General features: G+C 33.4%; 1 pseudogene; it reads left to right on the plus strand.

Moving 5' to 3' along the window:
- Positions 1-358: 358 nt before the first annotated feature.
- LOC128314286 (ADP/ATP translocase 2-like) overlaps positions 359-26,795 on the plus strand; it is a 35,790-nt pseudogene continuing 9,353 nt past the window's right edge.

The following is a 26,795-nucleotide window of genomic DNA, read 5'->3' on the forward strand; positions in this document are numbered from 1 at the left end:
TTTTTCCTCACCCCACGTGGGCTTCTCTTAGCTGTCTGTTTTCCTGGTTGTCTCTGGTAAATTAGCAGGCTTATGGTTTAGTTTGTTGTTCTCATGGTATTACCAGCCTCACCTTAATCGTTTACCACCAGAATCTCTATTGGTTTTTGTTGTTGTTGTTGTTGTTGTTGTTGTTGTTGTTTTCATTGTAACTGTTTATTGATCACTCATATTATGCCAGAAGCTTTACATTTACCCCTCTGTATAATACCGTAGTAATCTCTATTGTTTTGAAGAGTGCCCATAGTCTTGAAATTTCCCACATTCTATTTGAAATAAAGTCAGTTATTCTGGGGAGAATTCACAGCTCTCTGTAGTTATGGCCCCCTGCGACCGGCCAGAACCTCTGAGACACTTCACTGGAGAAAAATGGAGGCAGTTACTGCAGGTGATTATTTGAAACTACCAAACTGGTAGGATTTGATGAGAGATTATTTGTGTTTCCTCAGTAAATGGTGTCCCGTTCCTCATGGAACATGCGTTTGGTGGGAGGATAGAGAAAGGCGATAAAAAAGTATATAAATATATATTTAATATACAATATTTTATACGCAGATATGTGAAGGAAAATAAAATGTGGTTAATTTTCACTTTGTGATTGGTGTGGGGCAGGGATAGTTGTGGTTTAGGCAGCATAAAGGAAAGATTTTCTCAGAAGATGCCATTTGAGCAAAGATATACATAAACCATGTGACGATGTGAGGGGATGTGTTCTCAGCAAAAGAAGATGCAGATGTAAAAATCTTGAACAGGAAAATTGATGGAAGAGTTTAGAATGTTCTGAGAACAGCAAAACAGTCATTATCATTTGAAAAGAGTATGTGAGGAGAGGTTGTTTAGACTAGACAGCTAAAGGGGATGCTAAGAAGTCTGGATGTTCTGGAAAATGTCATGAAGAAGCCACTGGCAGGTTAAGAGCAAAGGGATGATGCTATCTGGTTTACAGATATGGCATAGACATATTTAGATTGTTGAATATCTCTTTGAATTTTAAGAGGAATGCAATTCTGATGAAGTGCAGGCTAAGTAACAAAGAAAACAACCCCTGCTTAAAGGACATTGTAAGAAAAAGAGAATTCCCAGCAGGCAAACTCTTGGAAAAATTTGTTACTAGGCTTAGGGAATACCGTATCCAGTTTTTCCAAGCTTTGCTACTAGAAGATTTTCTTATTTCCTACTTTTTCCTATGTTCCCCATCCCCTTATTTTTGAGCATTCTGAATTTCTGCCACTTATGATAATTGTTTCAGTCTTTACTTGATGCAATATCTCTTTCTATTATTGACAATATACAAAAAACGTGACTGACCCTTTTCCCCAACATCTTTCTCACTTCCTTCCATTCCCCTCACAGGCCTCATGCCCCTATAATAAATGTCTCTCCAGTTTTTTTTTTTTTTTTTACATTGAAAGACATATGACAATGTCTTGAATATACATAGCAATAAATTTAAACTACCACCCGCTTTGAAATGGAATATTCTCCCTTTACTTTTCAACACCACATACAGTGTATTCCAGAAGTTTTACGAACAATGAGTCCCAGAAAATGTCAGAGATCACAGTATAAAAAGAGAAAGAAACAGAGTCAAACTAAAACACACAACTGTAGGATCTGACATTTTAAAGAGAAAATCTACTTCTAATATGGAAATTCAACCTCAGTATTATCCTGTGGCTGAGTTTTGATGCTCAGTTAAATAGACTTTTGTTCAGGTCAACCAATATTAAAATAGTGAAACCAATTAATGCATACTATGTGTGAATCAGTATATTTATTTATTTTTTTAATAAGTTGACTCATTTAAAGACATAAAAGACAAGATATAAAATCCACAGAGTAGAACTGGAATTTCAAAGGCATAGTCTTCTATTAATTGTAACAGCTTGCCTTTCCTTACTGTCTACCACATCCTAAAATCAACATATTAAGGTCAGGAAATGAAATTTTAAAAGGCGAGCCACATTAGTCAAAAATGTATATTGAGCCAAATATTCCCTAAAGAGCAGAAGTTTGGCAAATTTTGAAAATCTATTAACTCACTCAAACTGTGGGCAACAAATTACTGCTGCATAGAAATGTATTGGTATAAATGTGCTAGCATATGCTTTAGAAATGTCTAATTACCTTCAAGAATGGATTAAGTTTTTGGTATCTCAGATCAATTGTTTTTTGCAATGTGAAATTAATAATTTCCAGAAATATGAAAAAATAAGCATAATTACTTCTATCTTGTAAATGTTTAGAGGAGGTGAAGGATTTTTCAGAAAAACAATGCTAATAAAAGTGCTTATAACTACTATAGCCTCGTACTTTGAACATAATAGTTTAAGTTTAGCCAATTACAGGGTTGAATGAAATGAAGAGGCAGATCATTGCGTATAGGTTGTTTGGGATATGAATGTTTTTCCTATAAAAATACAGAAAAAGGACATTATATAGAATATATTTGTTGAAATTTGAGGGAGTTCGTGGATTTACCCAAACATATAAAAGGGCCCCAATTTTCTGGATAAGATTCAAGAAAAGCTAACAGAGATCTGAAAACTGAATTGCAGAGCCTATCGGATTGTTCTTTGGCCTTAATTCACCAAGTTACATACCAAGATGATGTAGCAAATAAAACTCCCTAATTGTTTATTGAATTGAGCAGCTAAATTTGTTTGCTCAGTGGTGCCCACTATTAGAAGACCGAACGTGTGTTGACTCATCTAATGTTCTCAAAGCCTACGAACTAGGTTGTTTTCCTAACCCAAATTTTGCAGAGGAGGAAACTGAAGCTCCAATAGGTGAAGTAATCTGACTGTATGACACAGCTAGGAAAGGAAATGCTGAGTTTGAAGCCAGCTAGTCTGCTGCCAGAGTCCCTGCTTTGAATCATTGTCTTGGTAGGAATGATATCGGACGTACTTTTCACCTCTTAGGAAGACAGTTGCTCTCAATTTTATTTTGTTAGTATCCCTTCATAAAATTACTTTATTACATGAAAAGGTTGAGGGGTGCCTGGGTGGCTCAGTTGTTTAAGAGTCCAACTTCGACTCAGGTCATGATCTCACTGTGAGTTCGAGCCCTGCATTGGACTCTGTGCTGACAGCTCAGAGCCTGGACCCTGCTTTGGATTCTGTGTCTCCCTCTCTCTCTGTCCTTCCTCTGCTCATCTCTCTCTTTCTCTCTCTATCTCTCTCAAAAATAAATGAACATTAAAAAATGAGGTAAGAAAAGGTTGATAGCAAAACGTTAAGTATATAAAATTTAAATAGTGGATTATGGGTACTCTTTGCAGACATAAGGTCCTTATAATTGCTTCAAATTATTGAACAAATCTCTGTTTTTCCTTTTTTATGATTATTTTATTGAGCCAATACTTTTTTTTTATAAAAATGGATTTTTCGTGCTTTAATAAGAATTATTTAGGTCCCAGATGAAGACATCTGAAGTTGTGAGGACTTTAGGGAATGTGTTATCTTTCCAGCCACCAGTAAAGGGTTGGGTAGAGGAAACAAGGAAGCCCTTATCTCATTATTTGAGAAGGTGGCCTGAATGCTTTCTGCTTTCTGCTTTCCTGGAGATTATCGGTCTATACCTCCATGCCATGTTGGTATTCTGGAATTACACATTGCATCATTAGATAGAAGCTATAATCTATGTATCTAGCATCCAGATTCTCTCTCTTCCACAGGATTGATGTGACTGGGAAGCATTTAGGTTATTATGTAATCTTATAGCCAGAATCCAATGGTACAAGTGTGATGAATGAGACATATGTTTTGATCTTTCAATAATAGCTTTTGTAAACTACCCTACCTCATGGTAGGTGTAAATGTTAACAGTGGCCATATTAATTTGCAACTATTTTTGCCCATAGTTGTTTGCATAGGGTTGAGGTATTTTGGGATATTTGTTTTAGACTGTCCATTAGTATTTTTTTTAATCTAACTACACCTCCCATTAACTTTTTTCAATATGTATTGTGATCAAATATATTTAAAATGTATCATCTTAACCATTTTTAAGTGTACAGTTCAGAGGTATTAATGTATAATATGGTGCTTCAATTACCAACAACCATCTCCATAACCCTTTTCATCTTGTAAAACTGAAACTATATATTCATTAAACAATAACTTCTTATTCCCCCTTCTCACCATTTCCTGGCAACTACCATCCTATTTTGATCACCCTAAGTACCTCCTATAAGTAGAATCATACAGTATATATGTCTTTTCATGACTGGCTTATTTCACATAGCATAATGTCCTGAAGTATCATCCATGTGGTAATGCGTGTCACAATTTCCTTCCCATTTTAGGCTGCATAAAATTCCATTGTGTGTGTGTGTGTGTGTGTGTGTGTGTATAGTCATTCATCGATTTTGTTTTGTTCACTCATCTATCAATGGACACTTAAGTAGCTTCCACATTTTAGTTATAGTGGTTACCCTGCTATGAATACGTTATATGAATATCTCTTTGAGATTCTGTTTTCAGTTCTTTTGCTTATATACTCAGAAGTGGAATCGCAGGCTTATTCAGTAATTCTATTAATTTTATTAGGCAGTGTAATAGTGTTTTTATAATGGTGGTACCATTTTACAATCCCACCACCAGTGCACAAATTTCAAATTGCAATTTCTCTACATTCTTGCCAACACTTGTTATTTTCTTTCTTTCTTTCTTTTTTATCGTAACCACTATGTTGGACATGAGGCAGCATGCCACTTCGAGTTTTAATTAGCATTTCTCAAAGGATTAGTGAGCTTGAGCATCTTTTATGTGTTTTTTTGGTCATTTGTATATTTTCTTTGGAGAAATGTTTATTCGAGTCCTTTGCTCAATTTTGAATCAGGTTGTTTGGAGGGTTTTGTTGTTGTTGTTATTGTTGTTTTGTTTTTGAGTTTTGAGAGTTCTCTACGTATTCTGGATATTAATCCTTTACATGGTTTGAAATACTTCCCCCCTATCAGTGGGTGGCCATTTCACTCTGTTGATTTTGTCTTTATGATGCATAATTTGTTTTTAATTTTCATAAAGTTCAGGTTATCTATACTTTTTCTTTTTCATGCCTAAACCTTTGTATCCTATCCCAAAATTGTTGCTACGTTCAGTATTGTAAAGATTTTGTCCTACGTTTTCTTCTAAGAGTTTTATAGTTGTATAAATCTTACATTTAGGTTTATAATTCACTCTGAGTTAATGTTTTTGTATATGGTATTAGGTAGGGGTCCAAATTCATTCTTTTGTATGTAGGTACCCAGTTTTTCCAGCACTATTTGTTGAAAAAACTATCCTTTCTCCATTGAATGGCCTTGGCATCCTTGTCAAAATCATTTGAGGTTGTATGAGAGGATTTATGTTTGGGCTTCTCTATTCCACTGGTGTCAATGCCTGCCTTTATGCCAGTACCACACTGTTTTCGTTATTATAGTTTTGTGGTAAGTTTTTAATTCAGAAAGTGTGATCCTCCAGCTTTTTTCTCCTTTTTTCAAGATTTGTTGGTTACTCAGGTTACTGTGAAATTCCATATGACTTTTAGAATGGGCTCTCTACTTATGTAAAAAATTTCATTAGGATTTTGATAGTGATTGCATTGAATTTGTAGACTACTTTGAGTAGCATTGATATATGAACAATATTAAGTCTTCCAATCCATAAACATGAGATGTGTTTCTATTTATTTATGTCTTATTTAATTTCTTTCAGTAATGCTTTGTAGTTCTCATCAAACAAGTCTTTCATTTCTTTGGTTAATTCTTTTTTAAAAGCATTTTATTATTTTTGATAGCATTGCAAATGGAATTGTTTTTATAATTTCCTTTTCAGATTGCTCGTTGTTAGTATATAGAAATAAAACACTTGTGGTTTTGTTTTTGTTTTGTTTTTTTAATATGTCTGAGAGACAGAGACAGAGTGAGAGCAGGGGAGGGGCAGAGAGAGAGAGGGAGACACAGAATTCGAAGCAGGCCCCAGGCTCTGAGCTGTCAGCACAGAGCCTGACACAGGGCTCAAACTCTCGAAGTGTGAGGTCATGACCTGAGCCAAAGTTGGATGCTTAACCAACCAAGCCACCCAGACGCTCATAAGCACAACAGTTTTTTGAGTGTTGACTTTGTATCCTGATGTTTTGTTGAATTCATTTATTAGTTCTACAGTTTTGTTTTTGTTTTTGTAGAATCTTCAGGGTTTTCTATGGGTTTTGATTTCATAAGATCAAATCAGTGATGAACAGAGATAATTTTACTTCTTTCCAATTTAAATGACTCCTGTTTTTCTTGCCTTATTCCTCTGAGTAGAACTTCAAATACTGTGTTGAATTGAAGTGGTGAAAACCAGCATACTTGCTTTGTTACTGATTATGGAAGAAAAAGCTTTCAGTCTTTTGCCACTGAATATGATATTCATTCTGAGTTTTATTATGTTGAGATAGTTTTTTTCAATGCTTACTTTTTTGAGTGTTTTCATATGAAAAGGTGTTGAATTTTTTATTTTTTATTGTTTCTTTTTGAGAGAGAAGAGAGAGACAGAGCATGAATGGGGGAGGGGCAGAGTCAGAGAGGGAGACACAGAATCTGAAACAGGCTCCAGGCACTGACCTGTCAGTACCCAGCCCGATGCCAGGCTTGAACTAGGGAACAGGAAACAGTGAGATCATGACTTGAGCCAAGGTTGGACTCTTAACCAGCAGAGCTACCCAGGCACCTGTGGTGTTGAACTTTTTAAATTTTGTCTCTGCATCAGTTGAAATGACCATGCATTTTTTCCCTCATCTTGTTAACGTGGTATATTACATTATCTATTTTCATATGTTGAAACAATCTTGCATTGCAGGAATAAATCCCACTTGTTCATGGTGTATAATCATTTTAATATGCTGCTGAATTTAGTTTGCTGTTATTTTGTTGAATATTTTTGTGTCAGTGTTTATTAGGAATATTGATTTTATAGCATCTTTGTTTGGCTTCATTGGGGTAATGCTGGCCTCATAGAAGGAGTTAGTGAGTGTTCCCTTGAGAATATTGTTGTTGGTTCTTCTTTAAATGTTTGGTTGAAGACATCAGTGAAGGCAGGTCTAGGACTTCTCTTTGTTGGACTAATTTTTATTCATATTGAATGAATTAGTAGTTATAAGTCTGTTCATATTTTCTTAATGATTTAGACTTGATAGGTTTCAAGTTCGTAGAAATTGGTTCATTTTATCTAGATTATTCCATTTGTTGCTGTCAGTCCATTCTGGCTGCTAGGATGGGTTACTTAAAGAGCAAACATCGATTTCTCACAATTCTGGAGGCTGGGAAGACCAAGGTCAAGTCACTAGCAAATTCAGTATCTGGTGAGAACCCACTTTCTGGTTCACAGAGAGCCACGTCTTTGCTATGTCTACACATGGTGGAAGGGGTCGGAGAACTCCCTGGTGTTTCTTTTATAAAGGCACTAATTCCATTTACGAGAGCTCCAAAATCATGACCCAGTTGCTTCTTGAATTTCCTAACTTAGTATTTCACATGTGACTTTAGGAAGGTACACAAACATTCAGTTTATAGCATTGGCATACAGTTAGTTGTTCCTAGTACTTTGTAATAATCTTTTTGTTATTATTATTTCTGTATAATCAATGGTAATGCCCCATATTTCATTCTTTATGTGATTTCTAATTACAATCTAATTTAAATCTTTCTCTCTCTCTTTTTTTTAATTCCACCTAAGTAAAAGTCTAGCAATTTTGACAAACTTTTCAAAAATCTAACTTTTGGTTTCATTGAATATCTCTATTAATTTTATATTCACTATTTTGTTGCCTTTTATTTTGTTTTTCTAGTTCCTTAATATTTAAAGCTCAGTTGCTGATTTGAGATCTTTCTTTTTAACATAAGTATTTAGAGCTATAAATTTCTCCCTTAGCTCTGCTTTTGTTATTCTGTCAGGTTTGGTAGGTTATGTTTTCATTTTCATTTATCTGTATTTTCTAACTTTTCCTGTGATGTTTGCTGTGATCCATTGCTTATTTAAGAGTGTGTTATTTAAATTCCAGAAATTTGTGAGTTTTCCGGTTTTCCTGCTGTTAATTATTGCTTTCCAACTTCATACACTGAGGTTAGAAAAGACAGTTTGTATGATATATAAATATAAATAATATAAATTAAGTATATGTATAAGTAAATACAAATATAAATATAATCTTGGGATTTAATTTGTGTACCACTATCTTTGCTCCATCCTGGAAAATGTTTCATGTGCCCTTGAGAAGGATGTACTTGCTGCTGTCTTTGGGTGTAGTGTTTTGTATATGTCTTTTAGATCTAGTTGGTTTATTGTGTTAAGTCCTCTGTTTCCTTATGTATCCTCAATCTGCTGGTTCTATCCCTACTGTCAAGAGTGGAGTATTGATATTTACAACTATTATTGTAGGATTGTGTATTTCTTCCTTCAACTCTGTCAGTTTTTTGCATCATATATTTTGATGGTATGTAAACATTTAAAGTTGTTATATATTCTTGCTCTATTGAAATATATATTATCCTTTTTTATGTCTTTTAAACTTTTTAGATTTCCAGTCTATTTTGCCTGATATTAGTATAGCCACCCCTGTTATCTCTTGGCTACTATTTGCATGGAACACATTTTTCATCCTTTCACTTTTGCTGGGTTTTTTTTTAATGTTTATTTATCCATTTATTTTGAGGGAGAGAGACTAAGAGAGAGAGAGGGTGGGAGAGAGAGAAAGTGGTGTGAGCTGGGTAGGTGTAAAGAGAGAAGGAGAAGGAAAATCCCAAGCAGGCCCCATGCTCAGCAAGGAGCCAGATGCGGGCTCAATCCCTTGACCCTGGGATCATGACATGAGTTAGAATCAATAGACGCTTAACCGACTGAGCCACCTAGGTGTCCTACATCCTTTTACTTTCAATCTATTTGTGCCTTTGGATCTAAAGTGAGTCTCTTGTAGATAGCATAGAGTAGGATCATTTCTATATCCATTCTGCCAATTCTGGTTTTTGAGTAGAGAGTTCAGTCTGCTTACATTTAAGGTAATTACCAATAAGAAGGGACTTCTGTCATTTTGCTCTTTGTTTGCCAATGACATATAGCCTTTGTCCCTCATTTCCTGCATTATGGTCTTATTTTATGTGTAGTAATTTTTTGTACTAAGATGTTTAAATAACTTTCTCATTTCCTTCTCTGTATATTCCATAGCTATTTTTTTTTTGTGATTAACATGGGAAATTACATTTAACATTGTAAAGTTATAACAATCTAACTTAAATTTATACCAGCTCAACTTCAATAATATACAAAAACTTTGTTCCTTTATATCTCTATCCCTCCCCCTTTTAGTTGTTGATGTCACAAAATTACATCCTTATACACTGTGTGCCCCAAAATATAAACAATCATTTTAAATACATCAATCTCTTAAATTATATAGAAAACAAAAGTAGAGTTACAAACCAAAGTTACATGATATTAGCTCTTAGACCAATAATTGGTTTTTATATGTTTTAGTCTCTTAAATCATGTAGAAAACAAAACCATTGGTACAATAATATAAGCTATGATTGTTACTTTCATGTATCAACTTGACTGGCCTAATTGATGCCCAGTGGTCTGTGAAGATCTTAGTGAAAGAGATTAACATTTGATTCGGTAGATTGACTAGAGAGATCTATCCTTACCAATATGGGTAAGTATTATCCAATCTGTAGGGGGGCTTAATGGAATAAAAAGTTGAAGGAAGGGTGAATACTTTCTCTCTTTTTGAGCAGGTACATCCATCTTCTCCTGACCTTGGACATTGGAATTTAAAATTCTCATGCCTTTGGACTCTGGGACTATACCAGGGGCCCCTGGTTCTCATGTCTTTGGACTCATACTGAATTATACCACTGGTTTCCTGGTTCTCCAATTTCAGATGGTAGATTGTGGAATTTCTTGGCCTCTAATAACAACACAAACTTATTTCTTTAATAAATATCTCTTTATATACCTATATCTATTATCTATGTGTATCTATATATCTGTATCTGTCTATTCTATTATTTCTGTTTCTTTGGAGAACTCTATCACATCTTTCATGATTGCCCATGTATTTACCTTTATTGAGATCGTTCCTTATTTCTTCATACAGCTTTGCCTTACTCTCAGTGGGCTTTTATTTCACTCTATATGGGTGGAATTGATCATATCTTGCTGTTTCTTTTTATGCCTTTTGATTATTTTTGTTCAAAATGACATTTGAGGGGCACCTGGGTGGCTCAGTGGTTAAGCATCTGACCTTGGTTCTGGTCATGATCTGATGGTTCGTGGGTTTGAACCCCACATCTGGCTCTGTGTTGACAGCTGGCAGCCTGAAGCCTGCTTCGGATTCTGTGTCTCCCTCTCCCTCTGTCCCTTCCCCACTTGTGCTCTGTCTCTCTTTCTCTCTCAAAAATAAGTAAATATTTAGAAAATTAAAGAAAAACAACATTTGAATTAAATGATGGGGTAACTCTGGAAATCAGATTCTATCCCCTTCCTCAAAGTTTGCTGTAGTTTGTTTTTGTTTTTTTTTTTGTTTTTTTTTTCTTTTGGTTTTGTTTTGCTTTGTTGTGTTGTGATTGGTTTTTGCTTATTTGATTTATTTTTATTGTAGGCTGCCTCTGTGCCAAAGATCAGACTCTAGTCTTAAAGAGTCTCAAGATTTTTAAAGTCTTTTGTGAGCCTGTGCCTGAAATGTGTGGTGACTTTCTTTCTAATTTTACCTGTAAAAGCAATTGCTTTTTAATGTTCTAGTCTTTATTGTCCGGCTCCCAAAAGGGAGAAAAATAGAAGAACAATGAAGGTAGGAAAAAAAATAAATAAATAAACAAAACAGTACCAGACTTTAAATCCCCTGGCAGTCACTCAGCCTAGGGGGAAGGGCTTGTAAAGATGGGAGGACATACAACAGTGGCCACACCCCTATTTGTGCCTCGATGATCAGAAGAAGCAATCAGCTGTCAGAGCGCATATCATTGATATTTAGATATCTTTTTTGCACACCTCTGGCTCCTCAGAGATGTGTGCAGACTGTCTAGGAACATGTACACAGCTGCCTTCCATGGAGCTTGGAGTGGGGAATGGGTAGCTGCTACTGTGTGAGAGCTGAAATAGACTAAAATTTATTGTGGGAGCCTTCTCCTGGAAGACTAGAGCCTTCAAAGATTCTAGAGTTACAAAATAGTTATATCACACGGATTCTGACAGTGCCCTTGTCTAGGTGGGGACATAGATTCCTGGTACTTACTATCCTGCCATCTTTCCATAGCTCTCCTCTCATTAATTTTGTTTGCTGTCCTGTGTGACTGACACAGTCCTCAGTTATAGAGGGGGACATCTGACTTAGATCAGGCCAGTCAACGACTCCATACTCACAGCTACAGGGTGAGATTCATAGTAAGTAGGTGATCTAGGTGAATAAAGCAGGGCCCTCCGTAGAAATGGTGTTCTATAAATTGGGAAAGAAGCACAGGTTCCCTTAAGATCATTAGCTTAGAACATTACATTTCTCTAGAAACATTAGTAGCTGTATACAACACGACACAGGGCAGCTTACTTGATATATAGTCACTTCCATCATTTAAACTTTAGGTCCTATCTTGATTGAAGCTTTATAAGCCTCCATTAACTTCCCATTTAAAAACGATCAATTTATTTTTATTTTGTTTAAGCAATTTTGAGAATAGTTTCTGTCCTATGAAATGGAAATGGATCTAATTATTACTGGCAGGTACCTGACACCTTTAGAGCATTTAGGAAGTGAGGACAGAGACAACTTGAGATAAGACCACCTCTGGAAGCTGAAGCTGAGAACAGCAAGTCAGTCTTTGTAAAAAAAAAAAAAAAAAAAAAAAGGTGGTAACTGCCTGCTTCCATTTGTTCTCCAAGCTGAGATGCAGAATTGCTTCTCCCATTACCTAATTTTTCAACACACTCCTGAATTCCACCAGTCAGAACTCTTTCCTTTAGTTTTCTTTATGATCCTTCCCTTTCGATTATGAAGGCTAATAATTATGAATTGGAATATGAGTGTGGAAAAAGGACTTAGGGCCGCTGAGAAAGAGGTAGTAAGACATTTGAAAGATTATTTTACACTCTAGATATACACTATGCTCCCTCAGCTATGCCACGTATCAAATAATGATGGTGTGTACATTTGAAATATCCTCATTTTTATATTGTTCTCATAATACTCACAGGACCAGGGCAACATAGGAAGGGATTTCCAGTAATGATCATATATCTTTTATGCTATACAGATTCCAAGCTTTTCTAAAAGTACTCAAAAATTTAATTATAAAAGAATAGTTGAAGAGATGCCTTCTGAATTATAGCTGCTACTTGATACGTGTGACAGAAGAAGTGCTTTGTATTCTTCTTTCTTCTATGCTACAGCTAATGAAACTCTTGATGAGGTCTTGCAATGACTATCCACCTGACTGTGGATCACACACAGAGAAATGGACATAAGAATAAAACAGCAAAGCTTTAAAATTTAGTATGAAATCCTTAATTATAGAAATTGTTCTCATTTTTTCCTTACTATCTCTTCATAAAATTCTATGTAATGACTAAAAGGTGAATAAGAATGTCTTAATAATTCAAAGTAATTCTTGTAGTATGGGTACCCTTATAATTAGCTCTAATTATCTGATGGATCTCCCTAAATGGGGGAAAAACAACTTGGGTATTGTAGCAACATTGCTTTCAAAAAGTAGGACTGTGCATACTTATCGACCTTTTGATATCCTCAATATTGGGGCAAAGAAATGGATTTCTTTGGAAAATATGATAACGTATTTCTTACTCTCAAAGAGTTCAAACACTGCCAGATATAGGGCACATTGTTTATTTGACTGGTAGTATGTTGGTTTATATGTTGTTCTCACGTCAGTGTATTCCAAAATAAGTTTTCCGATATTTTGTGCCTGTTGAAACACTTGAGTTGTGGTAAAACAAGGCTCTCAATCCTACAACATCTGCCTAAGAGAAATGAAGTAGTTACTGACAATATTGGGTGAGATACAATCTTAGGACCGAGTTGAGCAGAGGGAGAGTATGTGTGTGGGCTGAGTTGCCAGGTGTTGGAGTAGTTGGTTAATGCAACACGCCAAAAACGATGAAGGTTTAAGCCTTTAATCACTTAACGGCAATGGTATAAGCAAGAGGATAAAACTGGAAAAGTCACTAACTCCCCTGTTTATTTTCTTCCAAAGAACAGTACGCCAGGGGAGAGTCAGGTAGATCAGCACAGACATGGGTGTCATGTCCCTGTTGAAGAAGCACAAAAGAAAAGCCTCTGGCAGTTTTATGGGAGCTGGGATTGGAGAAAAGGCAGGGGAGAAGGGCTAGGAGTGGAAAAATACTGGCCACTGAATCCAATGACAAAAAAATATCTTCAGCGTTTTTCTTCCTCTCTCTCCCCATAAAGAGCTCTCAGCAGAGGCACCTGTAAAGAACTCTGGCCAAAGTCTGAAATAAAGGACACTAGGCATGAAGGTGCATGCACCAGGAATGCAAATACTGGAAAAGTGTGACCAGCTAGGTTTCATCCTTTCCTGAAACTCCCCTCAGAAACTGGAATGCCCTGCTGTGTGCCTCCTTGGCTTACTCTCCGGCCTGAAAAATCACCCATTGGTTTTTAACCAAGAGCTGGATTTCCCAAAGACACTGATCCGTAAATTCGTTGTGTGAAGATTTGAATAATCTTGGGTAGGATCTAGCAAAGCTCCTGGCATTTAATCGCTATATAGTGGGTTATTTTTATAAATATTTTTTTTATTTTAATAAAATCTTTAACATTTTTTTTCTCATGAGTAGCTTAAAAAATATTAACCCGCAGTAGGGTATAGTAAATATCAGGAATTCAATTTTAAGTTTGCCATTAGAGAATGCTACTATTCTCCCTAACAGTTTAGTTTACTTAAATAATACTTTTAGTGTATAAACACAACAGTTGTTCTTTTTTAACTCTGTGGTCAACAATGATTAGTCTTTCATTTTTCAGTAATGTTGAGTCATACGGTAAATTAGTACATTGAGATGCTCAAAGACCTGTCTTACTGTTCACAAGTACCATACAATCTTAATGTAATGTGAAATAGGGAGACCCATTATTAAGTAATATTACTAAAATCAGAATAACAAAATTTCATATAAAGTTTAGTACTTGCCTAACATGACATTAATTTACATAATATATTCTGTATCTTTCTTCTATTTAAAATATTTTATTTGTTAAATCATTGACTTGTTAGACATTGTATATTATAGTAGTATATATTGATTACCTTAACATTAAGAGTTTATCATTTTATGAGTCAAGGTTACAGCAGATGAAGCCTAGAGACATAAATACATTGGCCTCTCTGATCTCCTTCACCCTGTTATCCTAGAGGTGAAGCCTCTCCCTTCCCCATTGGTCAATAGGGAATGGTTGGGCAAACATTTAACATAAAGCATAGCTCTAATTGTCACTTCCTTAGGTAATCATGGAGACTAAATTGATAACCATAGATTTCTTTATATATACGTATATATACATATATATGCTAAATATGATATATATGTTATATATATTATATATACACATGTATACACATATATATGTGCATATATATGTAATATATATGCACATGTATACACATATATACGTGTATATCTATCTATCTATATAATATATATACATACACAAAATGTATTCTACAGGCATATATGCTCTAAGGTCATATACATGTATTTTTAGAGAGAAATATAGGTTATTTTTTCAGCTTTATTGAGGTATAATTGACAAAATTACAGGATTTAATCAAGGCATATATCATGACAATTTTATATATGTATACTTTGTGAAAAGATTTCACATACCTAGTTAATCAACACATCCAGCACTATATCTATATATTTATATCTATCTATATCTATATCTATATCTATATCTATATCTATATCTATATATTGGTGACAATATTCATGTTCTAATCCCTTAACAAATTTCAAAAGTACATCAACTGTAGTCACACCATCAACTATAGTGTATGTTATACATTAGATCCTCATTTATCTTATAACTGAAGATTTGTACACTTTGATTAACCTCTCCCTAATTCCCTTACCCCACAACCCCTAGCAACCACTTTTCTACTCTGTTTCTCTAAGTTTGACTTCTTTTTTTTTTCTCAGATTCCACATATAAATGCAGTATTAGTCATTCCTTAGCATATTTCACTTAGTTTGTTTCCATATCTTGGCTAGTGTGAAAAAGGGTGCAATAAATATGGGAATGAAAATCTCTTCAATAACCTGTTTATATTTTCGTGTAATACATACCAAGAAGATTGATTAACGGATCATACGGTAGTTCAATTTTTAATTTTTTTTTTTTTTTTAGCAATCTCAATACTGTTTTCCATAGTAGCCAAACAAATTTACATTCTCACTAGCAGTGTGCAGGGACTCCACATCTTTTCAAAGACATAATATCTCTTGTCTTTTTTATAATAGCCATTCTAACATGTATGTCATGGCGTCTCATTGTGGTTGTGATTTGCATCTCCCTGATGATGAGCGATGTTGAGCATCTTTTCATGTACCTGCTGGCCATTTGTATGTCTTCTTTAGAAAGTGTCTATTCAGGTCCTTTGACCATTTTTGTTTTTATCAATTTTTTTTTCATTTTGTTTTTTGCTATTAAGTTGTTTGAATTCATTTCATATAGTGAATATTAACTCTGTGTCAGATATATTATTTACAACATTTTCTCCCATTCCATAAGTTGCCTTTTCAATTTTTTGATGGTTTCCTGTGCTGTGCAGAAACTTTATAGTTTGATGTAGTCCCACTTCCTCATTCTTTCTTTTGTTACCTTAGTTTTGTGTCATCCAAAAAATTGCCAAGAGCAATTTCCCAGAGCTTACCTGCTATCTTCTAGGAGTTTTATGGTTCCAGGTCTTACATTCAAGTCTGTAACCTATAATTGAATTTATTTTTGTGTATGATGTAAGATACTGGTCGAGTTTCATGCTTTTGTATGTGGCTATCCATTTGATCCAACACTATTTCTTTAATAGGCAACTATTTTTCATTTTATGTTTTTGGCTCTTATTCAGAAATTAATTGACTGTATAAATAGGGGTTTATTCCTGGACTATATACTACTCAATGCATATTCCCCTTATTCTGAGTCAAAACCTCAGCTAGAAAGTTTTCTTGGTAACAAAAAAAGAAATGCTTTCTTCCTTCAGGATCTGAATCCTTGGAAAGCTGTTTCCACTATTGAAAACGATTATACAGGGGGTACTAAAAGATGCCCCAGTGAATTCCTTAGGGTCTAAACATAGACCTCCTTGAACCCATTGAGTAGCAACAACCAAATATCCCCTTGACCAACAGAATATATCACATTAGCCACTCTAGTGCTTTCTTCCATTGTTTATTGGTTTAGTACCATTAAGAGCCCAATATGGCAAAGGGTAGTTTCAGCTTTCATATTTGTGAAAGTATAGCTGTGTTTCCTTGTGGAAGCATTCCTCTCTTGGGCTCTATGATCTCCATAAACACTGAACCTGGGATCACGGGGAAGAGAAGTAAAAATTTATTCTATTACATGCAATCATGAGAGGTATCTTTCTCAACTTAACCTAGGTCCTGAACTCTTTATTACTGGTTATCAAGGCAAAGCCTTGTATATTGGCTGCTGGTTTCAGATTTATATTGCCTGCTATAGAAATGCATCCCTACCTCACAAAATGATATTTCCATGATATTCTTTGCTAACTCATACAACAGTTTTAGGGAGCTAACCAATTCTGGGTGATAGAACTAATTGTATTGCCTGTGATTTCATGGGATTTATTTTAGAGTGTAGGATTTGTGAGTTATTCCTGTGTACAGAAGTGATATTGACCATACAATGGGCATTCTACAAGTACTTATATAATGGTTCTGGGCAAGGAAAACAAATCTATACCTGGAATATGTATCTATTCTTACAGGGAGAAATTGTGCCCCACTAACTCACAATGAAAAGTATAGACTTTAATAAATCTGCTACTTGCCTGTAGATCTCCTAGGGTATTAGGCCATTTTAGGGCTCTACATTGGCCTTTGGTATCAGCATCTAATCTTCTCAGTAGTGACTGTAGCTAAATAGCCTTGGTGAAATAATTTCATGTCTTTGAATCCATGCTTAGTCACATCGCTGCCACAATGAACACTTTGTAAATGAGTCTATTAAGCAAGAACTGGGATGACTAAGAAAAACTAACATCTGAAGGATTGTATCCAACAGTTTAATATAACCCCAATAGAGTGATACCTTCTAGTGTTCATTTGTGAGAGATATAAATATCTTCACACTCTGACCCATTCTGAGATACATTCATGTATATTTCCTTTGTCACTGATGTTCTATTGTTGTTCTGAGTACCTGATTAGGAGTCAACCAGTTATCCATGACTTATGAATCTATAGATTTTAACCAATCTATATATACATCCCAAGCTCTCTGCCTACTAAGAAAATCTAATCTCATTGAAAGATATTGGAAGATAGTGTACAAATCCTGGTGGAGTAAGGAATATTCAGTAGAGTAAAATTCATTGTTTCAATAATTACATAAGCAAGGAATAGATATTAATGTCTAGACTCCAAATTAAGAAATGTGTAAAAGGGCAGCAAAAGAAACACAAATAAAGAGGAGATAATAAATAGAAAAGTAAACAAATTTGAAATATAGATATTTTATATAGGAAATATTTGCAAATAATAAATTTTCTATAAAATTTATCAATTAAATAAAACCTATAGATCTTGGGGCACTGGGGTGCCTCAGTTGCTTGAATGTGGTCAAGCCCCACATTGGGCTCTGAGCTCACAGCAAAGAGCCTGTTTGAAATTCTCTCTCTCCCTCTCTCTCTCTGCCCCATCCCCCACTCATTCTCTCTCTCTCTCTCTGTCTCTTTCTGTCTCAAAATAAATAAATAAATATTAAAAAAAGAAAAGAAAAACCTATAGATCTGATGAGAGAACTCACTGATTAAGCTTGGTAAAAAAATAAATATCCATGAATATAAAGGGCACCCACACAAAAACACACACAGAGAAGAAAGTTCCTTTATACATTAACAATTTAGCTTGCTGTTTAAATGCATGACTTTTGGGGTTGGAAAGCATGTATTTATTCTCATTACTGCCACTTTATAGTATATGGCACTTTATTATAAAAGAGAGGATAATAAAGGTAGTACAAATTTCCAAATATTTATGATGAATTACATGGAAAAATCATTTTATTATTACATATATTAATTACTTATTTAGTATAAATTTATTAAGAACAAAAAAGATAACATGAAGAAATAAAAATATTTCAAATATATCTTTAATATCATGTTAATATTGTAATATGTCAATTATTTTAAGAAAAATTTAATGTTTATTTATTTTTGAGAGAGGGAGAGAAACAGAGAGTGAGTGGGGGAAAGGCAGAGAGAGAGAGGGAGACACAGAATCTGAAGCTGCCTCCAGGCTCTGAGCTGTCATCTCAGAGCCCGATGTGGGGCTCGAACTCACAGACTGAAAAATCATGACGTGCACTGAAGCCAGACATTTAACCAACTGAGACACCCAGGCGCCCCAATTATTTAAAAATATTTGTGTGTTTAGTACAATTTCACTCAAAATCGTCTTTTTCCCCCCTTAGTTTCCTTCAAAGTTAGACAAGTAAATGGCTTATTTATATCTTGGGAAAACAAAACCATATTTTTATCTTCTACAATTAAATAAATTAATCCATAGATACATACTATTAAAAGCTTAAAATTATATACATATGAATATATACTGTATACTGTAAAATGTTTGATATATAAAGTATCACTGTGAAAAATATATTTCAAGTTAAATTTCATAATATATGTATAGATTTTACCACATAAAATAAAAATATTTTGTTATAATAAAACACTAATATCTGATAAAAGAAATATAAAAATAAACATACCCTGGAAAAATATTTGAATCATATAAATCTCCTAAACTAAGAATGTAATTCACCTGGAAACAGCATTTCACCACAGGAAAAGTGTGGTTGAACAAATAAAATAGGACAAACAATAAAAAAGAGGAAACTCTGGAGAAAAAAAAATATGACTGAACTAAAAACTTACACAAAATTGTTGATGTCGTTAATAAGCAAATAAATGCAAATAAATATAAGTGAAAATTTAGCTAGTATTTATTGACCAATTAATTGATGCAGATTTAAAACATTAAATTTCTAATCTTTAAGATATACATATTCATATGTTATACTTATAAACTGGCAGGTTTCCAAAAGGGAATCTTGTCATTATGAGTCAGTTTTAAAAATGTGTTACAAAGCAATTTCATATCTAGGAATTTACTCTAAGGAGATTATAAAGGATATGAACACAGATTTAGCTAATAGAATATTCAGTGCATAGATTTTAACATATTACAAAACAGGAATCACCAATAGCTGTAAAGGTCATACATTTTAGATAAGGAAAGATTTCTGTAGGAAAGCACATGGAGAGATATATACATATTCAATACCCACATTCATGTGTATCATTTGTATTTACTATGAAATTCAAATTCTTTGTGTGTGTGTGTATAATCTAATTAGAAAGATATATATGCACTCAAATACAAATATATATAAATATATATGTATATACACAAATGTATGCACACAGAGGTAATTATAAATACACACAACTACCACATGTGAATGAAATCATATAGTATTTGTCTTTCTCTGACTGACTTATTTTGCTCGGCATAATACTCTAGCTCCAAAAAGTGAAACAAACAATCATAAAGGGAAAAAAGAGAGAGGCAAACGAAACAACAGAGCCTCAATTATAGAGAACAAAGCAATCGTTGCCAGAGGAGAGGTGAATGGAGGGATGGGTTAAATAGGTGATAGGGATGCACTTGTGATCAACACTGGGGTGACGTATGGCAGTGCTGAATTATAAATTGTATACCTGAAGTTAATATTACACTTTATATGGTAAATAATGGAATTTACATAAAAATTTAAAAAATAAAAGAACAAAACAAAGAAACAAAACTTTGCAAGAAAAAATACATTAATAAACTACATATCAATTAGTAAAATTAAACTGAATTTATAATTTAAATACTGTAAAAAAGGAACCTAGAAAACACTTAAATTGTTCCTACATAAAGACAAAATTAAAAGAAAACTATTTAAATTAGAAAAATCTAAAACCTTAAAAAATCCAGAAAATAAAATCAGTAGTATCTAGGCATTGAAAAAGCAATGCAAATATATTAATTTAATGCATATTGGTGGGAAATTGATTTAAAGTTTCTGTATTTTTGAAATATTCTTCGATGAATCTACAATCCTTTAATCAAGGAAACATAGCAGAATATAGGATATTACAAAGAAATCTTCCAGCTGTGCCAAAAACTGTCACTTGGAGCAATGCTCATTGGATCGGATGTCTGTATTCTTTAACAAGAAAAGATAAATTCCTTAAGGCTTTTACTCAAGAACCTGAAAAAGACTGAAAAAGAATTTTATATGTATACAAATATTTATTTACATGTAATCTTAAATTTCTCTTTTGAACACTATTTATATACTAAAAACTTTGGACAATAGAAGATAATTTTTATTTAGATAATTATAAATATAAATAGAATAGAAAACTAAAAGTCCATTGTAATAATGATATTAAAATATCGAATGATCTTGGGATGTTGTTGCTATTGTAGTGTTAAAGCAATAAATAATATGAGATATTTAAAATATATACATATGTATATATACTTATATAGGTCATATTTGTGTATGTTTTAGTATCGCTAGAAAGAAATCTATTAAATTTTATTATGAGCTTTCTGTTGTCAGAATACAGATAATTATGACTTTCAATATAATGTTAAAATCACTTTACAGATTTAACATTTCCCCATTGTATGAAATATTATGACAAGATAACTCAACAGTGGCCAAAGAGATTTAGTTAAATCAATAAATAAAATCACCAAATGCAATGGAAGCCCACATTATGACTAGAATTTATATGGTATATACATAGAGATTCAGATTTTTACTGAAAAAGTGTTATATTTGCAATGAGAGAAGGTTTATAAGATAGAAATTTTGTCAAACAAACATTGTTTTGACTACAAGAAGGGCAATGACGACAGAGAGGTGACTTTGTCTAAGGATTGCTTTTAGCTCATTCATTGGAGTAAATTTTCCCAGTAACATCACTGAGCCCAGATATAATATGGATTATATAGAACTGTAGAACTGTAAAATAGAAAATGCCCTTGGCAATTGTTAAATAAGACAAAACAGTTTTTTTAAGTAAGAAATATGTTAACTATACTCAATAATATACATAATAAATAGATAACAAAATTAAAGTAAATAAGAAATATGAAATGCTAAATATATAATACCTTTTCATAACAAAAATTTGACTTTACAAAGGGAGTTTAATTAAAGAAAGCAACATTCTTTGCAACTGATAGACTTTGGGGGTGAAAATAGCCTAGAAACACTAGTAGCAGCTAAGAGCTAACAATTAGTGTGTACTCAGTGAGCAATTGATTAAGTCATTCTTCAAAATTACTCTGAGATGAATACGACTTCTACCCATTACTTCTACCCTTATAGAAGATAGAGGAGAAAGAGGCACAGAAAACCTAAGTCATTTGCTCATATTTTCACAAGTAGGAAATGGTGGGATACAGGATTTGACCTAGAGCTTCTGCTTCTGAAGTAATATTTTTCTTTATAAAATAAGATTTTGTAATAAGTGAAAGCGTATGCACAAATTAAGTTTATAATATACTGATTAACATAGAGCAAGACATGTTTTTAGAATCTACAATTGTGGAATTTTGGTTTGATTTGAAAAGCTCCTAATGTAAAATTTTAAGAGGTCCCGTAGTGTTTCTATATAAAATCTTGTCATTAAAATTTACACCATGTCATTTTTACTTTTGTCCCTTTTTTCTAAATTGAAGTTAAATAGGAGTTAACTTTAAGGTCTACTTTCTGATTAAACACCAACTTTAAAACAAGGACACTACCTAAAATGTTTTAAAACTTTTTTTTTTTTCATTCAGACACTTCAGGGCTTCCACCAAAATATAAAGAAAAGAAATCCCCTTAACACCATTTTATTACATAAAACAAGTTTTAGAGAAGAAACACTGACTGGTTGCAGAGAGACATTAAATGTGCCTCTCAAAGTACATCACACTCACACACACACACACACACACACACACACACACCACCATATTCTCTAAGTTCAGATTAAGTTCAGATAAATGAATGCCTGTCATTGAAAGAGCTTCCTAGTATCAGGCCTGGCTGTTTTGGGGACTATGAAGGAGAATCAAGCTGTGCTACACATTGGGATCTCTGCCAAATGAATGACATTTCCTGAGAACATAGGCAGAATTTTAAGAAGTTGCCTTGTCCTTCCTAAACAGTTGGGTTAAAGGGTATTAAAAAAAATAAAAAGAAAGAAAAAAAAAAGAAGAAAAAGACACAGTCAACCTGCTGGGGAGACAAAAGAAAAAAAGCCAACATATCTTTAAACTTAACTGAGCTGAGAAGAAGCTATATGGCAAGAAGCAATTTACTACACAGATTTAATGTTTTGACTTTTTTTGGTCATTTTCAGTTGGAAGAAAGCTAAGTATTTTCTGTATTGTGGCTGTTTACAATTTAGAAAAACACATGAATAAATATATGGCCAAAGGAATTGACTGGATTTGGTCTTATTCTCACTAAAATTATGTAGAAGTACAGTGGAGACTAAAATATTTTTAATTTTTAAAATAGAGTACTATCAGAAAAAAAATGAAGCGACAACAGGACATTAGAGCTTTGACATCTGAATTGAAAGCTGAAATCTCATAGTGACGAGGGCAGGAGAAGTTTTACCCATTCAAGGCACAGTCCCCATTGAACTTCTTGCATAAAGTTGAGAGCCCATAAGGAATTCATTTACTGAGTGCCCGAAGGGTAGCATAGAGAAAAGGCATTCCTAGAAGTTATAAAGTTTTACAATTGTCTAGATTTGAAGAAAGACATGAGTCTTTATAGAAACATGCATGCTGAGTCTAAAGTAAGATATTAAAAAATAAAATTCATATTTTCAAAGAGATATTAGCAGTGACTAGAGATAATAAATGGATTGCCTATAAATGTGTTAATAAGGTTGGCCAAAGAATTCTCATCAAAAACTTAAAGAAAATATTCATTAAACTAGAATTCTATACCCAGATCAGTTATCTTTCAGGAATGAAGAGTTGTATACAGATATTTTAGAATAAAAAGTGAGTATCACTCATGGGTCCACCAGATAAATTGCTAAAGTACATAAATCCAGCAGGAAAAATTGAAATGCATGTAGCATGTATAAAAAAATTGGTAAGTCTTTGGTGAATATAATTAATCATCGACTGAATAAAAATAGGTTTTATTTAAAATTGAAAACATAAAGGGCTTCAAATTCCAGATAGCATAGCTGGAAGGGAGGAAATTGTCGAAGCATTCTAAAATTCCTTTATTTTTTCATAGGGAGATAAGAGATATTGATTACATTAGGACTTGGTAAAATCAAGTTCATAAGTTAAAAATTAAGAGGTTGCTGCTAAATGATTATTAAAGGAGTGCATACCTTTCAAAAAGCAGATAACAGAGCTTATCAATAAAATTCAAGGAAGAAAGGGGTAAGAAATTGAAAACATACAAAAATAAAAATTTTAAAAACTTTAAAAATAATTTGCCAATAAATTATATTAAAAAAAGCTTTAAAATTTTGTCTGAAATAGGTGATAAGAAAATAAACAATTAAAAAAAAACAAAAAAATTTGAAACCAAGCCCAGAAACCAAAAGATCACTAGAAATAACAAATGAAGTGTGTGTAAAACTTTTCTGGGAAAAGTATGACATTTTCTTGAAAGAAATAAAAGTGGATCTAAAATACATGGAGACCGGCACATTTTCAAGCCATCAGTATCCTCTAGTAATCCAAATAATTTCATACAGAAATTGACAGAATATCCTGAAATTTGTGAGTATGAATAAATCATCAAGAACAGCTACAGTGATTTTGAAAAAAGCAAGAGAACATTTGGGGATTGAACTCTCAATTACTTTTTCAAAAAATGTATATAGAAAATAGCAAAAGTGTTCTCAAATTGGATGGTAGTTTAGTCTTCATATTTGACATTAAAATCTTTGTACTGAACTCTATTATAGGAACAGTTCACAATTTAAACTGAAAAGATTTCAATATTGTTAGTTTTAAATTGTTTTTACTCCTTTGTAGATAATTACAGTAACTATACATTAGGAAAAGAACACACAAAAATAGAACTATTAAAATAATCCCTCATTTCAAATTGTACCTATTCAACTGTGGTTGCTTACCTACACCATTTAATTTCAGTAAGCTTATTTAATAACAAACAAACAAACAAACAACAAATGAAACACGTAAATTCATCACCAAATATTTCATTTGAGTGGACAACTGGTGATTATGTTTGAGAAAGCCAATTTAAAGGTTTCAAAAACATCACATTCTTACAATAGTTTATATTTTCTTCCCTTTTATAGAGAATCTTGAAGAGGCAGTATTTTACCAAATCAGGAATTAAAGACCTATTCCATGCTCCTAAATTCAGTGAACATTTTAAATATTGGAGGAGCACATCCCACTCTTGATTTTAGCTCAGATCATGACCTCACAGTTCTTGAGCTCAAGCCCCACATCAGGCTCTGCACTGACGACACAGAGCCTGCTTGGGATTCTCTGTCTCTGTCTCTGTGTCTCTCTCTCTTGCTATCTGCCCTTTGCCCACTCACACTCGCTCTGTCTCTCTCTGTGTCTCTCAAAATAAATAAATAAACAGAAACATCTTTCTTTAAAAAAAATGGGTATTTTGCTGAAAACCTTAAAGGGAAAGGTGTCTTTGATATCCAAAGCTTTCAGAAGCCACTTCCTGAATCTGTGTGTATTTTTACATGATTTCTAGTCTCAGGGTTATATCTCTGTTTGTATTCTTCAGTCCTTGAGTGTTACCTCTGTCCAGCAATGTGAAACCAGCTCTTCAGGAGTTACAGAAGAAAGTCACTTATACCAATCATGAGTGGATGTGTTAAATTCTAGTAAAATCACTACTGTTTTTATTGTGGAGCTTGTGTGAGGGATAAACCATTGGGTTTATCATGCAGTGTGGAAGCCACCACCCTCACAAAACTTCTGCTCTCTTTCCTCCTCTTCCTTTTATTCTCACAGATAATTCTGGATCTCTGAGTTTATTTTCTATGTTATGTAGCACAGTCTTCTCCTTTAACAAGGCCCTCTTGTTTTCTACCTTTTTGACTGAACATTTCTTGTAGTTGCCTCCCCTAAAAATATAAATATATAAGTTATGGAGTATACAAAGCTGATAAGCCCTGAGGAGAGAAAAAAAAAAAAAAACAATAGAAAAGGAGAAGGATGAGCCTGGAAGAGGGGTGGTTGTGGTTTACAAGAAGGAGACAGACCTCAATGAGTTTTCTGTTCAATTTACAATAGATGCAAGTAATTTCTAAGCAGCTTAAACCAGGACTGTATCTTCAAATTGTTTGTTTTATGATTCTAACATCAATCACCAGCCTTGTTCTCTAAGACTTTGTTGTTTACTAACCTTTGTCATAGTCATTTTGAAATTTAGGTTTCTGGTACAACTATTTTCTTGGCTCAAGATCTTGGTTGCTGGCATTCTTCACAGCCTTTGTCACAGCTCTCAATCTGAACCTTTACTCTTCAGTACCCCGTTCCTCAATGAGTCACTCAAATAGTGTCTGTTTAGCCCAACTCCCAGGGAGTGAATCACACACATCCAAATATGTGATGTAGACTCTTTCAAAGTCATCACTCTGAGTTGAAATGATAATTTTAATGATGCAAAATGTTCAAGATGTTTGGGAACTCTTCTTTGAGACTGTCTTCAGAAATCTGGTATAGTCTCTTGATTATATGCAGTGATGATGAGGCTCTTAACATTCATATATATATATATATATATAATGGCAGATATGTATTAATTTGTAGAAATATATCTATAACATTGAGCATATACTTTGAAAAGATGTTCAATTTTAGAGAATTAAAAAATGTATTCTGACCTGCATTTGATAAAATGAAAAACACTGGTTTGCTTAATGGGGAGGACGGGGTATATGAAATTTTAAGTTTTTGGAAGAAACAGAGCATAAACTGAGATTGTATCATTGTATTGTTCTGCATACTATTTTAAGACCACCAAAAATATTTTATTGATGTTTTAATTAATTGATATCATGATTAAGTACTATAAAGAAGTGAACAAAAACTAGGTTTAGAAATATAAAATTCTTTTAATAACCTAATATATATGAAAGCTTACTATTGGTGAGGTACTTGCTTTAAGAAATGTATATATATATTTACTCTTAACTTTAATTCTTTCATCTTTCAGTGAGGCAAACAGCAAAATCCATTGGTCATTTAGAAAACATAAAATACAGAAATTTTCATTAACATATAGAAAGTTATATAAAATACTTATATTTGCAAATACATGCAGAAATGAAATGACTTTTTAAATCCTTGAAGTAATTTTCAATACCAAGCCTTGAATTTAGAATCAACTTTTAATGGACATCCAACTCAACATAATAATTC

The sequence above is a fragment of the Acinonyx jubatus genome, chromosome B1 (genome assembly GCF_027475565.1).
Source record: "Acinonyx jubatus isolate Ajub_Pintada_27869175 chromosome B1, VMU_Ajub_asm_v1.0, whole genome shotgun sequence".
NCBI classification, from domain to species: Eukaryota; Metazoa; Chordata; class Mammalia; order Carnivora; family Felidae; genus Acinonyx; species Acinonyx jubatus.